This window comes from Saccopteryx bilineata, chromosome 12 (genome assembly GCF_036850765.1).
Source record: "Saccopteryx bilineata isolate mSacBil1 chromosome 12, mSacBil1_pri_phased_curated, whole genome shotgun sequence".
NCBI lineage: Eukaryota > Metazoa > Chordata > Mammalia > Chiroptera > Emballonuridae > Saccopteryx > Saccopteryx bilineata.
This window is the reverse complement of record NC_089501.1, coordinates 38,716,390-38,731,719: the sequence shown is the minus strand read 5'-3', so window position 1 is coordinate 38,731,719 and position 15,330 is coordinate 38,716,390. Positions and strand designations below refer to the sequence as shown.

Here is a 15,330-nt window from a genome sequence, read left to right as displayed (position 1 = left end):
CAAACTCTACAGCCCACGGGCCGCATGTGGCCCCCTGAGGCCATTTATCTGGCCCCTGCTGCACTTCTGGAAGGAGCACCTCTTTCATTGGTGGTCAGTAAGAGGAGCATAGTTCCCATTGAAATACTGGTCAGTTTGTTGATTTAAATTTACTTGTTCTTTATTTTAAATATTGTATTTGTTCCCGTTTTGTTTTTTTACTTTAAAATAAGATATGTGCAGTGTGCATAGGGATCTGTTCATAGTTCTTTTTTATAGTCTGGCCCTCCAACGGTCTGAGGGACAGTGAACTGGCCCCCTGTGTAAAAAATTTGGGGACCTCTGCACTAAAGGATGGAAAACAACATATATATTTAGCACTAAGTTTAAAATAGTGGCTATATTAATATCACAAAGTAGAAAGTAGAAATTAGAACAAAGAATATTGCCAGAAATAAAAAGATTCTTTGATATAATAATAATAAAATGGTAAATTCATCAAGAGGACAGAATCTTAAATGTTTATGCACCTAATAATAAAATTTTAGTATACAGAAGAATAAGTAGACAAATCTACAATTATAGTCAACTTTCATCACTTCTCTCAGTAGATGGTAGATCAAGTAGCTAGAAAGTCACTAATAATATAGAAGAGTTAAATAGCACTATCAACCAACTGGACCTAATTGATGTTTATATATTAGTCTACTCAACAACAGAAGAATGCATATTCTTTTCAACTACACCCAGAACATTAATCAAGATAGATCATATTCTGGGTAACAAGTCAATTAATTTAAAAGGATTTAAATCATACAAAGAATGATCTGTGACCATAATGGAATTAAATTAGAAGAGAAAGATATTTGGAAAAATATCTTGTAACTGAACATTACACATTATGCTTTCAACTAAGCCAGGGACATGTTCTAGGCCATAAAAACCACCTTAAATGAAAAGAATAGAAAGAAAATGTGTTTTCATACTACAACAGAATTAAACTGGGAATCAGTATGGAAAGTAGCTGAATATTTCTCAAATATTTGAAAATTAGACAACTCATGGGTCAAAATTATTGTTTTATGAAAAAATTTAAATATTTTAAATGGAGTGAAAATACAGTTTATGAAAATATATGTGATACAGCTAAAACAGTACTTAGAGGGAAATTTATTAAAGGCTTATATTTTAAAAAATTCTAGCCCTGGCTGGATAGCTCAGTTGGTTAGACCATTGTTCCTAATCACAGAAATTGCTGTTTTGATCCCCAGTCAGAGCACATACAGGAACAGATCAATGTTCCTGTCTCTCTCTCCCTTCCTCTCACTAAAGTCAATAACTAAAAAACATATCTAAAATCAGTAACCTAAGTTTTCACCTTATGAAACTAGAGAAAAAAAGCAAAGTAAACCTAAAGCAAGCAGAAAAAAATAAATAATAAAACTTTGAGAAGACAGCAACATAGAAAACAGGAAAACAAAAAAGAAAATCAACAAAAGGAAAAACTTGTTCTTTGAAAAAATTAGTAAAATAATAAACCTCAAGCCAAGCAAAGCAAGAAAGAGAAAAGATATAAATTACCAATATCAGGAATAAAAGAGGAGCCATAATTACTAAACTCATGGATACTACAGGGATAATAAGAAAATACTACTAACAACCTATGCCCACAAATATGATTACTTAGGAGAGGTGGACTGATTTCTAGAAAAATGCATAAAAAATACCAAAACCAACTTGAAAAATAGATTACCTGAAGAACCCTATATCTATTAAAGAAATCAAGGTAATGGTGAAACAAAACAAATAAACAAAAATTCCTAGAAAGCAAAACACCAGGCCTAAATGGTTGTACTGGTAAATTTTACCAAATAACCCATGTGACAAAAAACAATTGAAAAGGGAAATCAGAAAGTATTTTGAACTGAAGGAAATGAAAACCGAATTCCAGATAACTAGGGTGCAGCTATAGCAGTATTTAGAAGAATATTTATAGCCCTGTGTGCCTATATTATAAAAGAGGAAAATTCTCAAAAATAATGGTTCAGTATAAGGCATTCTAAAATTGTCTCAAATATCAGAATTTCTTTTATTTAAAAATATACTTGTTTTGTGTTATTGGATAAGACAGTTAAGGGTAATTATAAAAGGGCAACTCTTTGCTCTTCACAGGAAAGAAATAACTATCAGATTTCCCCAGCTGCAAGCTGGGTTTCTTTAGCAAGACATGTTCCCCTAGATACCCTTACGATTTTTTCCTAATTATTAATTTCTGAGATAAATGGTAGTGAAGGAAAAATATATTTTGGGATGTTAAGAGGCAATAGATCTAGACACACATTTAAAATGATATAATAATAGATAATTAATATAAGAATGAGCATTTTTTAAATCACAGACCTGTAGAATTAAAAGCACCCTCAAGAGGTGTTTAGTCTAACAAAAATGGCTGAACTTCTTCATTTTTAATATTAAAGCCTTGTATAAAAAGTTTTTAAAGGGGGATGTATTTTCCAAGTTTGAAAAATCAACAGAATCATTAAAGGAGAAATAAATCACTGAATGATATATTCAGAATTCAGATTAAAAAATCTCAAGCTCAGACAATCAAGAATATTCTAGACATGCTGGCCTCTATCTCTTTCTTCCCACAGTATTCTTCTGTACAGCATCTACAGATCACCATCTGTCAATAGGGTATTATGAACAGTGAGACAAGATGTGAAAAATAAGGTTTTCCATTTACCACTGGCAGTCTTTTCTTGTGCTAGAAAGTCAATTTATTTTCTCCTAGTCAGTAGGGTGAAGGTCAAATGAAGTAAGATATATATTAGTTCTCTGAACACTTTACAGCATGCAACAAATATTCCTAATATGTATTTTTCTCTTCATGTGGCAACAGTCGAATATCTGCCCAACACCAATACATTTCTGCTTAAAATGGTTAAATGGCAAGGAGAAAAGCTGATTGTACAGAAAAACCACATTGCTGCTTTATAGCAACTAGGGATTTGCCTCAATTAGCTTTTTAAAAGACAATTCAATGTTTCTATTTTGTATAGTAGCGCATCCCTTATGACACTTTGATCTTGCTTGGTTTATTACTTGGCCCCATGAAATCCTAAACTCAAGTGTTAAATATTTAGCACTAGGGGAATCACGTAATCCAGAGGCTGAGAATGAAATTTTATGTCTTTTTATTGAAAAGGAAGCTTTTTTCCCAATTTAAAAAGTTTTACATTGGTCCGATTTTCAATATCAATGATAATAGTCATCCTTATTGAGTATGTATTATATGCTAGCACTATTCCAGGTGCCTTATTACAACTGGATTATAGAGTGATATACGGAGTTTCTCATCGTAAGACCAGCTTTCTTTCACGAGCTCTGTATCGTTTTTGAGGGATGATTATTTCGCAATATCTTGTAAAGAAATTCTTGATATTTCTGTCTCCATTTTGGAAGACAGAGAGGCCCACAGTGAACCAGTGCCAAAGTCAGCTTGAAGGTTCCTGATAGAACTGTCCTACTGCACGTAATAGGGAACTACATTTTCTGTGCAGTTTAGAGTTCTGCGTTTTCTAAATTCATTTTTGTCCCAAGTTGAGACAGTCAGTGAAGGTCTTCTCTTTAGGGGCTGTTTATTACCCTGTACAAAATGGCATCTGTAGCAGTCATATGACTAATCTTGTGATCGGCCCCCAGGTCAGGGAAAAGATCGCAGGTGAGAGGGTTGCGTTTTGTGGCAAGGAATGAGTTCTTCATCCATTTCCTCCCAAAGTTGTTTATTTGCTTTTTAGGAATTTTGAAATTTACCTATTGCCATGTTCCCTAAGGATTGGTGACAGCATGGGGATGGAGCACAATAAAAGGGACACATTTTGTTAGAGGTTTTGATGAAGGTGAGGGTCACAAAAAGCAGTTCAGAATTCAGTGGAGACCTTAGCAACCTTTTAAATTATATCCGCTCAATGCAGGTAACCAGTCAGGGCACCCCATGTTCTCTCGCAGTCCCTGATTACTCCTGCAGACCCACACGCAGCTCATTCACACACAGGCTGTCATTTAGGAGCTTGGAGTACCAGTTTGGGTGATTACCTATCTCAAATCAGAAGGCAGGTTTTGTTTTGCAAACGGAATTTACACAGACCAACTCTTTCTTGGGGTCTACCTGGCTTCGAGGGAGATCAGCCCTGAGGAGAGCCCTCGGATTTACAGCTCTGAACTCATCAGAGGGTTGCACCTCCAGCCACTCCGGTCATGAGCGGAGCTATTAGATGGAGAGGAAAGTGTCCCTGTGGTTTGGGTACGGTGACACGAAAGAAATCGCAGATTAAGTGAGATCGTAACTTGTGGGATTGCTGGGTGGAAGAAGAAAGGGAGAGCGAGCGGGTGAAGTTTATTTATGGAATGTCAGGGGGCCATGGAGGCCCAGCAGGCCCGAGAAGCGGGGACTTCCCTCCGTGCCTGCTTTCTCCCCATGACCTTGGATGAACTAGCGCGCAGTATATTATGCCGGGCGATTGTGCTGGTTTGTCATGGTTAGCATTCTGGACTGTCACTGGAATGTAGGAAACGGATGAATTTGAATTGAACCATGAGGTGGTCTCTGGGCCTTCTCCCTGTCTCAAGGAAACCTGTCGCTGTTTGTCTGGGCCCGGCCTAATGAAAGCAATGGAGGGAAAGAGAGGTGGGCCTTTGATCTCTTTGTTGCAGCTGCTCCCTGGGAACTCGCTGAAATCAATGCCCTGTTTTCCTGAAGGAATGAATGGCTCTGCCTAACTAGCTTTGTGAAGCCGTGGGGGAATTCACTGCCTCTGTTTATTGACAGCTGAAAAGGAGCGCATGGGGTGGAATGGACCTTCTGTGAAAACCAGGCACAAGGAAAATTAGACCTCAATTTAACACAGAGGAATTTGGAAATTCACCCCAAAGGAGACGGTGGTTTCTCATGCTTACATTAGAATTACTCAAGTTTGGGGCTAGTGTGTAATGAACAATGGAGGTTCTGCACAACTGTGTTATAAGTAGGAATATGGTATGCATGGTAAATAATGTGAAGCAGAAGTTGAACCAACATCCTCCTTCTCTTTTTAAACACAGAAGAGTAAAGAGAGACAAATATTAACCAAGATATAATCAGGTGATTCTTTTATTTTTGCCTGGAGAGAAGAGAGTGATATTTCAAATAGGCCTTACTAATATAATACTAAGTCTCGAGAATGTGTCTTCCCTTCACTTACGTTTCAGACATCTTTGAACTTGGTAATCTAACTCTCACAAATGCTAGCTAGCTATTCATACTGTTCCGGCATATGTGTGTTGCATGGGAATATTACAATAATACATTTATTTTTAAAAACTTATGTCCTGGGATATTTTTAACTGAAATTCTGTATCACAAACATAAATGAAACTGATTAATGGACCAATATAACATTTGCAATTAGAACAGTTCATAAATCCTAAACTTACTGCCTTTACTTTTGAAAACAGAGTAAGGAAAATGTCTTGAGTTTGTCACAAGGAAACACCACTTTTTTACATCTCCCCTCACTTGCTTGATTTCCCAGGAAGAATTTATAGCTCCTTCCTTTGGCCTCCGGCCCTTTGTGCGCACCTCTATTATAGCACTTAACACATTGCCCTGTGGATCTTTGTTTAGGTGTATTCTTTTAGCGGGAAGTAAAGCAGCTGTGTCGTATTCGTTTTTATATCTCCAAGCCTCGCAAAGCTCTTGGCTCAGTGAATGCCGCTGAATGAATGGGGATTGATAGCTCCCCTTACGTTACTTTGAATGTTATTACTTATCCAGGCTCCAACTGCAAATACTGCATTTTAAGAAGACCTGATTGATCTATTGTGACCTGATTGGCTCCATAGCCTTTTGAAACCTTTCCTTTATGGAGAATTATTAAACAGTTTTGTTTGGGTTTTTTTATTATTATTATTATTTGGCAAGTTTGCTGGGCAGTCCATCATCCTCTGAACTGGAGGCATAAAAAGTGTGTGGCATTGTCCTTTGCAAAGCCAAGGTCTCTTCTCTAATATTCTTTCCTAAAAATAAATCTCAACATTTTCAGTAAAAAGATGAAAAAGCTTTTAATTTAGAGTTTTTGAGACTTTGAAGATGAGGTGGATAAAACTTCCATCTTACACGATTTAGTTTTAGGATGTAATGTTCTATAATGCAAAACAACACATCCTTTGACAAGGTCCTTAACCAGAATTACCACTGCTGTATGTTAGGAATCTCCTACCAAAGGAGGCAGAAGCCTTCACTTCTCAGGGAGAAGTGGGAGAGAAAACCGGAGAGCCCAATTTCTGAGCTATTCCCAAGTTAAAACCTATTTTCTTTTCCAACCAGAGCTTTAAGTGGGAAATGTCAACATTCTTCAGGAAAATAACTTCTTAAAATTATACAGGAATTTGCCATACAACTTTTCTTCCCCACATCATTTTTATTTTATATTTACCACCATAATTTATTTTTAAAGAAATCTCTTTGGTTTTCTGTTTTGCGGAAAGGTCGGGGTGAAATGTAAGACACAGGTTTACCAGTTTGTGAGGGGTAGTAGCAGCCTTGTGGAGGAATGGGCGTTCTCGTGGCTCACACAAATGCACCCAACTCAACAGGCTGTGATTGTGCTGAGATGTTCGATTTCTCCCGAAGTGGGAAAATTCCCACGGCCTTGGTCATGGGCAGACTCTTGCCCCCATAAGGATTAACTCGGAGATAAGAAAACAGTAAGCACAGCACTTAGGTTTTATAACCTGGCCTCTCAGTCTTCCCAGTCTCTGGAAGTAATTTTGTGTGACGTCATACCAAAGTGGGGAGGGGGGGAGGATGGAAGGGAGAGTGGGAAATCAAGCCACACTTTTCCACTTGATGTTTCAGCTTCTAGAGGCGAGGCAGATCTTGACCTGCGTTGATAGAGAGTACGACACGTTGGCCAAGGAAGGGACTGCAGTGTAAAAATGTATTCTTCACTGTGCTTCTAGAGCCAGATAACTTCAACTACATGGTCCTCCATCAAAGGAGACTTTTTTCCTTGGAACTGAAGACTGCTGTGATACCCAAGAAATAATCATTTAAGAGTCAAACCCTCAAAATAGGTTTGGGGATCAACATATACTAGGACTCTGTATTTGTCTGTGTACTTACTCCCACAAACAAACTTCCTAGGAGAAAAATGCCAGATACTTCCTCTTCGATGGCTTCCCATCCATCCAGACTGACCAAATAAAGACCCCCTCCCCAGTAAAGCCTTATCTAGTCCCTGGAAGGGAGACATCCTCCTTACTGATTAAGTTGAATTGTAAGAAAGACTATTCTGAAATACCAAATTATTAAAATTACTTTTACGGGATGTGCTTGTTGTCAACAAGTTCTGCCAAGTAGGCTTCTTCTCCGTTTAGTAGTAGCCTTGTCTGTGGGGGGAAAAGCATTAGAACGAAGCAAAGGTGTTTTCTGCCTTGGGGTTTGTTGTTGTTGTTTGTTTTTGCCTTTTAGTGGCCTTGCCTTGCTCCTTAGAACCCTTCTCCCCTAAATTTCACTTCACCCTCGGCCATGCTCAGGGACTCCGTCCTTTTCTCAAAGGGCAGTGTTTTCACTTGACACCTTTTTCAGAGGTCTGTCATCTGATTTCTGCCCAAGCCTGTGAGGTATGTCCATTTGAACTGGGGTCTTTGGAAAATAATTGAAAATACGCGAGTGCTCCTGGCTTACCGCTCGGTGTTAAGCACTTCGCTCTGACGAACTCTTTCAACCCTCCGAAGGCTCCCGTGTGTGGGCGTGATCGGTCCCGTTTTATAGGCGAGGGAGCGGAGGCCAGGAGGGACAGACAGGCTGCCTGAGGCTTCTCAGTGGCCCCAGGTGGCATGTGGATTTGAACCTCGGCATCCTGGCTCCATAGGCTCTGCTCTTAACCACACCACTGTATCCCCTCTCTAAAACTAAAAATCCTTTAAGAACTTAAAGGTGTGCCTCTGGAATGTTGGCATATGCCACGATGGCATGTTGACGGGGAGAAATTTTTGATCCTGGCACTCCTTAGCTCATATTCCGTATATAAATGTCTACTTACACAGGACCAATGTGGTTTTTCTCAGTGCTGGGTGGGCTTTTTTTTTTTTTAACCTTTTGATATTTTTTCCCCCTCTAGGATTGCTCTCATATTTTGATGTGGCCTCTGTTTTAAGTCACATCTGAAACTCCTGTGGGCCTCCAACTTAGAGAGGTAAGTAGGTCTCTGCTAGACAGTCTGACTTCTGCCCAGTCCGCTCGCCCGTGCTCAGTGGTGAGTCCGCGTCTTGTTCTCCGCATCAGAGGGGGCACCAGGACCTCTGCCTCTGTCCCAGGAGGAGGGGTTTTTATTTATCACGACTCGCTTACTAGAAACCTTGTGCTCTCCCTCCCTTACATTTTAAAAAGATGTTTTCACTTACAAAAGCAAATAAAATGCCAAGAAAACAACTGCAGCTGCTGCCCTCCATTTAGAATCACATTGAGAGCATTGCACACGTTACAATTCAGAGCCTCTAAATCATGCTGCTAAAATTGTAATACGAGGTGATTTTCAGTTTGCATATGTTCTGTCCAAACTTCCTACGGTTGTGAAATACGTGTTGGGAAATAGGGACCTCCAGATCCAGTGTTTATTTGAAGGAACTCGTGGTTGGGCAGGATCTGCAGTTTTTATCTCTTATCGTTTTCCATACATCTGGAGGTTATGATTTGTATTAAATACCTATTTCAAAATAGCAATTCCTGCCTTAAACTTCAGATTCAGCAGTTTGGTTGTTTTTTCCTCCGTCATGTGCGTTCTGTTCTCTCTCTAAGCCCCGTAAAGCAGCCCTCCCCTGGTCTGCAGCTTTCGTGCTAACGCTGTTGCTTAACTGTAACTCCTGGCCTCTCGCCAAACATTTTTTTACAAAATGTCCTTGACTGTAATAGGCCATATTTTTTTTTTTTTTAGTTTCAGCATTCTTTGTAAGTTTTCTTATATTTCATCTTGCACTTGAATTTTTTTTTTTTTTTTTTTTTTTGTTCCCTAACTCTCTCCCTAGATAAACTGCTTCCAAATTTATTTTGCTCTTGGGGCTGACTTCTAGAAAGGCTTTCCACAGCTGCTCCAGTGGGAAGGCCAAAGTGAACAGAATATTAGATGTGTGTGTCTAAATTCCTGTTCTCCAACTCGTTCCAATTGAAACTAGTCCACTTCCCCACCAACACATTCCAAAGGAAAATTCTAGCACTATCCAGAAATGACAGAATCACTTCTGTGTATCATTCGGGTAACTTTATAATACCGGGAAGGCTAATTCACGCCAGGCCCAGTTTTAATTGCTCTCTTTAGTTAAACATGATACTGCCGTTCAAAGCACAGCTAATAACATTACGCTGCTTAATAATTTAGAAATCTTTCTAATAGTTGACATATAAAACTTGAAGCATGCAGAAAGTTAAAAATATCTTTTACAAATGCATGTTAGGAGGCAGAACTGTATTATGATGATCCAAATTAAAGAAACATTATTGAAGCGAATCAGTGATTTTACACCGTTTCTGTTATGTTGTATTCTAAAGCAGGTTATGGTGCCCTTAACCCAGTTTGTAAAATTGTTCTTGATACTTATTAACAGACCACTTCTACTTTGTACATATACTTTAGACTCTGTACCAGTCATCGAGCCTCTCGGTACATATGTAATGTATAATCTTTTAACAGCTCCGCAAGGTAGAGAGATGTCAGCGTGAAGAGAGGTGGGGGCACTTGCCTGAGGTTCACGGACCTGGCAAGCAGCAGAGCCAGTATTTCAAACCCAGAGCCATTTCACTCCTACACCAGCCCATCCTCCCTAGATCGCACGCACACACCTTGTTTCATTGCACCTTACTTCACGGTTCTGCTTCACGGGTGTTTTTTACAAATTGAACCAAAGGCCAGCAAAAAGATTACAATGCACTTTATTGTGGTGCTTTGCTTCATTGTAGTCTGGAACGCAACCCCCCATACCTCCGAGGTAGACCTGTATCTAGTAGAACACTGTCACTTGGTTAACGTTTCTAAACCAACCGTAGAACACAGCCTGCTCTTGAGTAGAGTATATGCTTCTCACATAGTAGAATAAAGGAAAGTAAAATGTATTATCTTAGCCACCTGTAGGTAAGAAACGTTCCTAAGAAATATCATTAAAATTCCTTTACTCTCTGATTCCCTGAAAAAAACAAATTAAAACAAAGATAGTTGTAGGGGTGAAAAGAGTTAGGGGTCATCATATAAGGGAGTGTTAAATATCAAAATTAGTGACTAAAGCACATTTCTCAGTGTGTTTAAAATAACAGTAGGAGTTGTGCATGTTTGTACTATAGCAAACTATACTTTATTTGGGGAATAACTTAATTGATCCATTATGTGTCATTTTCCAAGAGAATGCTTTTCTTTTTGAGCTTAGGAATTGAAAGAGATTCATAAAACAGACACACGCAATCAACATGTGATTTAGAACCACACTAGAAGGATCATCATTGTACATTTTTCCTCTAAAATAGTTCTCATTTGCTCTGTATATTCAACTCAAAGTGCCTAAGAGTGTTGTTAGTTCTGATTCAAGGAAGATTAAAAATTCTCCATAGTTTTATAGAAAAATTAGAAGAACTTCAGTGTTCAGGGATTGCTTTTATTCTTTTTGTGCACATTTTGAAATTTTGTTTTGTTTTACTTTTTGTATTATTTTTCCCAAGAAAATTACCGTTTCACTGATTTTAAGGTGTAAGATGGATAAATCCAGGAGCATAATTTATGTCTCCTGTCTAAGGTCTCTTTCTATAATATAAGCCTGAGCATATGGCTCTCCTGATTAAAACTGTTCAATGATCCTGATGATTCAGGTTGCAATTGGCAGAAACTAATGAGACCATCGAAAGTTGCAGACCTCCCAGTGCCAGGAATGTGTTGGCGTGTTAGAAGAATCACTCTGACAGTAGGCTGTGGTTAGGGTGGCAGAGAGCCAGTCCCCAAACAGAGACTGAGGAGCCAGTGTGGATCCCAGTCTTCAGTGTGTAGAACTGTCCCGTTACACTGGCCTAACTTGACTCAAGCTCTTGACTCACTTGGCTAGCAGAGTGGCTGGTCCTCCATTCTCCAGCATGCCTTCCCCCCACCCCCCACCCCACCAGGTTTTGGGGCACCACAGATTAGAACGTAGTGTTCTGCACATGGCTGCACATGTTAGGTGGTGGGGGTTTGGGGTGGGCCATGTGGGTATTCATTAACCGCCTCCTCCCTCTTCCCTCTGGGCCCCAGCTGTCTGATGTAAGAAGGGAAGCTAGTGTCAACAGAGGCCAGACCCTCGCGAGACCAGGGAAGCCCCGCACTCTGGTTTTCCAGCCCTCCGCCTGCTTGCTCAACACCCTCGCTTCCATTTTCCCTGCTTGAGAGTTTGCTTGTTGGCTCCAATTTTATACAAGCTCTAGACTAGAGTTTCCCAATAACCAAGCCAGAGGGGGCGCACACTGCCTTGGCAACAGGGCACTGGGCGCCCAGGCAAGTCCTCTTCTCCCAGGGCCATCTTTCCCCAAGACATGTGCCCACATGCCAGGCAGGCTTGGTGGGTACCCGTGCAGCAGGAAGACGGGGGTCCTTGGTTACTGACTCCCATACATCTGAAGCTCCTGCCCACCACGCTCTCCATTCTAAAAGGGCTCATCTCTCAATAATGGCTGCCGTGTTTGAGTCCTCTCCAGTTCTCAGCAGGGCCTTTTGAAGCCTCGTCCGAAGCTCTCGGGCGTTCAGCCACAGAGCTGAAGCGAGATTTGCTTTGTGGGCATGACTGACCTCAAAGTCTGGACCCCCTCAGACATTTCATTTGGTGCTACAAGTATGTACCGTTACTGCACATCTGTGGATCGACAAATGTCTCCGAGGGTGGGAACCCCCTGCCCCTCCTCCATGCACACCGTCATTTCCATCTCCTGGGGGTCCGCAGCCACACGCCCTGCCCAGCCCTGGGCGGAGCTTGGGAAGGGGGCTGTCTGGTGCCACAAGGCCAGCAGCACTGGCCTCTCTCTTTCCTCTTCCTGTTGACTTCCTTTTTTTTCCCCTTTGGTTCTTAGGCAATTCAGAGTTTAAGATAAAGGCCTTAAAGATAACTTTTCTCTGCCTCTCCCATTCTAGGTATTTGCATAGGAGTCAGAGGAGTTAATCTTGTGAGTAAACGCTTACCATCTGCTTGTTTCCTTCCTTCTCTAGCTGCCCTGGCCCCGCGTCGCGTCCGAGGGCACCCTCGCGGGTCCCTGCGCCAGGGGCCACGGGCGGGGCCCCTCTGAGAGGAGTCTGGCTGGCGGGCTCCAGCCGGCCGGCCCATCCCGCGGCCAGTCTGTGGCACAGTCGTGCACTAGCCTAGGGCCTTAGCACATGTCCCCGGCGCCCGCAAGTCTGCCTCTCGCTGCGCAACGTCAAGAATGCAGGAGGCGTCTTCTATTCTGTCCCCCAGAACTGCCTTCACGCTCACTCCAGCCCGTTTGGCCGACCTTGAGGGAAATTTCATCACAGTAATTTTTTGGTGACCTCCCTTCCCTCGGGGTTATGTCCTAGAACCTGGAGATTTCCACGTACCTATAGGGCGGGACTTGACTCTGGCATTCGGCATATCACAGTAGTGGTCTCTTAAAGCCTCAGGGCCACCAGGGAGGAATCTGGAAATCTCTTGCTCAAATCTGGCCACCCGAGGGCACCCCACACTCATCCCCTTGAGGACTGCAGGGCCCCCTGCGGGCAGTTGACTGGGTCTCCTTTTCCTTTCTGAGGGCAGGAGGGACGGAGAGGAAAGTGTGCTTTTCTCACCGCACCCAACCCACTCTCTCCTTCTCCCATCCTAGAGGTTGGGCAGAATCTCAGTGGGTTTAGATGTTAAGACAGACTGCTTCTGCCACCTGTTTTAAATGAGCTTCAAAGGAAAGCTGTTGGGAGGACAGAGTAAGGTTCCAAAGTTGTCCCGCCATGCTGAGTTGGAGGCCGACGTGAGGACCAGGCATCACTCAGACAGTGATAACTATGGACGTTGAGAGAAAGAAACAGATTTGAGAGACTCCGGCCTCGCAGATCCTGTAGCTTAGCTTCGTCAGAGAGAAAGGATCTAGTCCGACTCTAGACTTTCTGACTTTGCAAAGGCTGGGAAGAGACAGGGTGCCGAGACTGACCTGTTAATAATGTGGACTCTCAAGTCACACAATCCAGATGCAAATTCCAGCTCAGCTGCTGGCTGGTAGTGTGAGCATCGGCAGGTCAGCCGAAGTTCTAAGCCTCAGTTTCCCCCAAAACTAAAAGGGGCTTAGTACCTCCTACTCAGATGGTTGTTGAGGGCATTGAGTAAAGTGATTAAGACAGTGGTCATCACCTTATGAGCATCCAATCAATGTTAGCTATTATTACGTAGTTGGTGCCAGTGGCTAACACCTGTAATTCTGGAAGAGGAGCAGCGAGTGTGGAGTTCGCTGTGTGGAGCCCCTGCATTAGGACAGGTGGCCTTCGGGGGGGCACTGCAAGAGATCGAGGTGAGAGGTAGGTAGATGGATTTGTCTGGAATTTGAAAGTTTATCATTGAAGATATTCGGGAGGCCTGTGACCTCAAGGAGTAGTTGAAACATTGGTTTATGAACAAGACCCCACGAGGATTACGTGAAAATGTAGAGGGCCTAGCATCAGGCTCACAAATCTATTCCTATTTCTAGTGACCCTTTGCAGCGTGATCCTCTGTGTCGTATGACTGTGACTATCATCCCACTTAGGGTCTTCCCTTCAAAGGTATAATCTTACTGTTCACTGTGGTCGAGCTCACTGAAATAAGATTGAGTTGTCTGTAATCTGCCATAGCAGTGGGCTCCTAGCCATGTGGAATTAGGGACTTTAGGAAATACACTTAAAAACTTAGTTGAAAGGCTTTTCAAAAGCACACTTTCAGTCTGGAAGAGTCTTGCACTGAACACCGGGGCGGAATGCACAGTGTTTGAGGCTTGCCCTGTTCTTTCTCGCTGCAATCGTTAGAAAGAAAAAAGTCAGGCTGAGGAATTTAGTTAAGCAAAATGAGGAGTAGCTAGAAGTGAATGAATTGAAACTAGAGGGAAATCCCTTTGTTCAATCTGGGTTTCAGTGAATGCTCAGCAGGCGGCTAAACCAGTTCATTAACAGGAAAGAAAAAAAGACGGACATGTTCTTAAATGCTGCTCTCAGAAGCAGATGCCCAGAAAAACACATTGTGACAACCGAAACCATGCATTCTGGAAATTACACGCCCGAGATTCATGGAACTTTTGTTTTTGTCAGCAGTGAAGAAACACATCAGTTACCCCAAATATTTTTCCATTAATTTAAAACAATTAACTGGAATTCATCTATCTACCATATGCCCACCTCCGTTCCTAGAAAATGGTGATTTTTCTTGCTACTCTGGAGCTCAGAAACATCTGTAGTCCGGCATGTTGAATGTCATAGGATCATTTTTTACCACACCAATTTAAAATATATATATATAATTGACATACTGAAACCTTTATCATTGATTTTGAAATCCGAATTCAGACCTGAGAAGCAGTTTGCCAGTAGCATCCTGTCAAACTCGGATGCGTTATTTTTCCCACTAGGATGTCCCGCACGCCCAGGTGTCCCCCCCGGGGTCCTGCGTGCCTTCGGGTTCTGGGCCGCACTGAACCATTTCAGCCTGCACCTGCGCGGAGTCGGCAGGTGGGAAGGGCCAGGGTTCTCCTCTTTCACTGGTGCTGCTTCCATTGAACAGCTTAAGAATAAGCTCCTGTGTGAGCCCTCAGAGGCCAAGGAGTATTGTTGAGTTCAGAAAGGAGTCGCTTTCTCTGGGTGATAATTTGAATATTTTGACAATGAGGCTAAGCTACTCCACGGCCTGGTTTGCGTCCTTCATGTCATGCGCACCCTTTCTGGTGGGGCACAAGGGAGGCTCTTGGCCCCCGGAATTCCTGCCCTGGCATTGTCTGCTGCCGAGATGGGCCAGGGCAGAGGGAAGCTTATCCAGAAGATTTCACCCTCTTGCTTTAATGTTTTCTAAAGCCCTATTAAAAAAAAAAAAAATTAATCCAGGCCTTTGGAGAGCATGATACATGTTGAGTATTTGGAGAGGAGAGCTGGACCATGGAGATGATTTGTGAAGTGTTTATACATGCAAAGTGAGGAATACATTTAAAACAAATTCTCCAGAGGAGCAAGACAAAGAACCTACTCACCTTCAGCTTTTTCCTGAACGGTGGCAGGTCACTTTAAAGATTCAGTTGTCTAAAATGGCCTCCGTTTTTGCATTTTTAAACTTAAAATGCAAAAA

General features: G+C 42.0%; 1 protein-coding gene across 6 annotated transcripts in view; it reads left to right on the top strand.

The window, feature by feature from the left end:
- PLAGL1 (PLAG1 like zinc finger 1) overlaps positions 1–15,330 on the top strand; it is a 51,298-nt gene that overhangs the window by 16,518 nt on the left and 19,450 nt on the right. For 4 of the 6 annotated variants that reach the window (XM_066248567.1, XM_066248569.1, XM_066248570.1 and 1 more), the window contains exons 4-5: positions 8,145–8,219; positions 12,159–12,190. The gene's annotated coding sequence lies outside the window, so the exon portion shown is untranslated. Of the gene's footprint in view, positions 1–8,144; positions 8,220–12,158; positions 12,191–13,419; positions 13,545–15,330 lie in introns of all 6 variants that reach the window. The other 2 variants (XM_066248573.1, XM_066248568.1) reach the window with 1 other exon arrangement.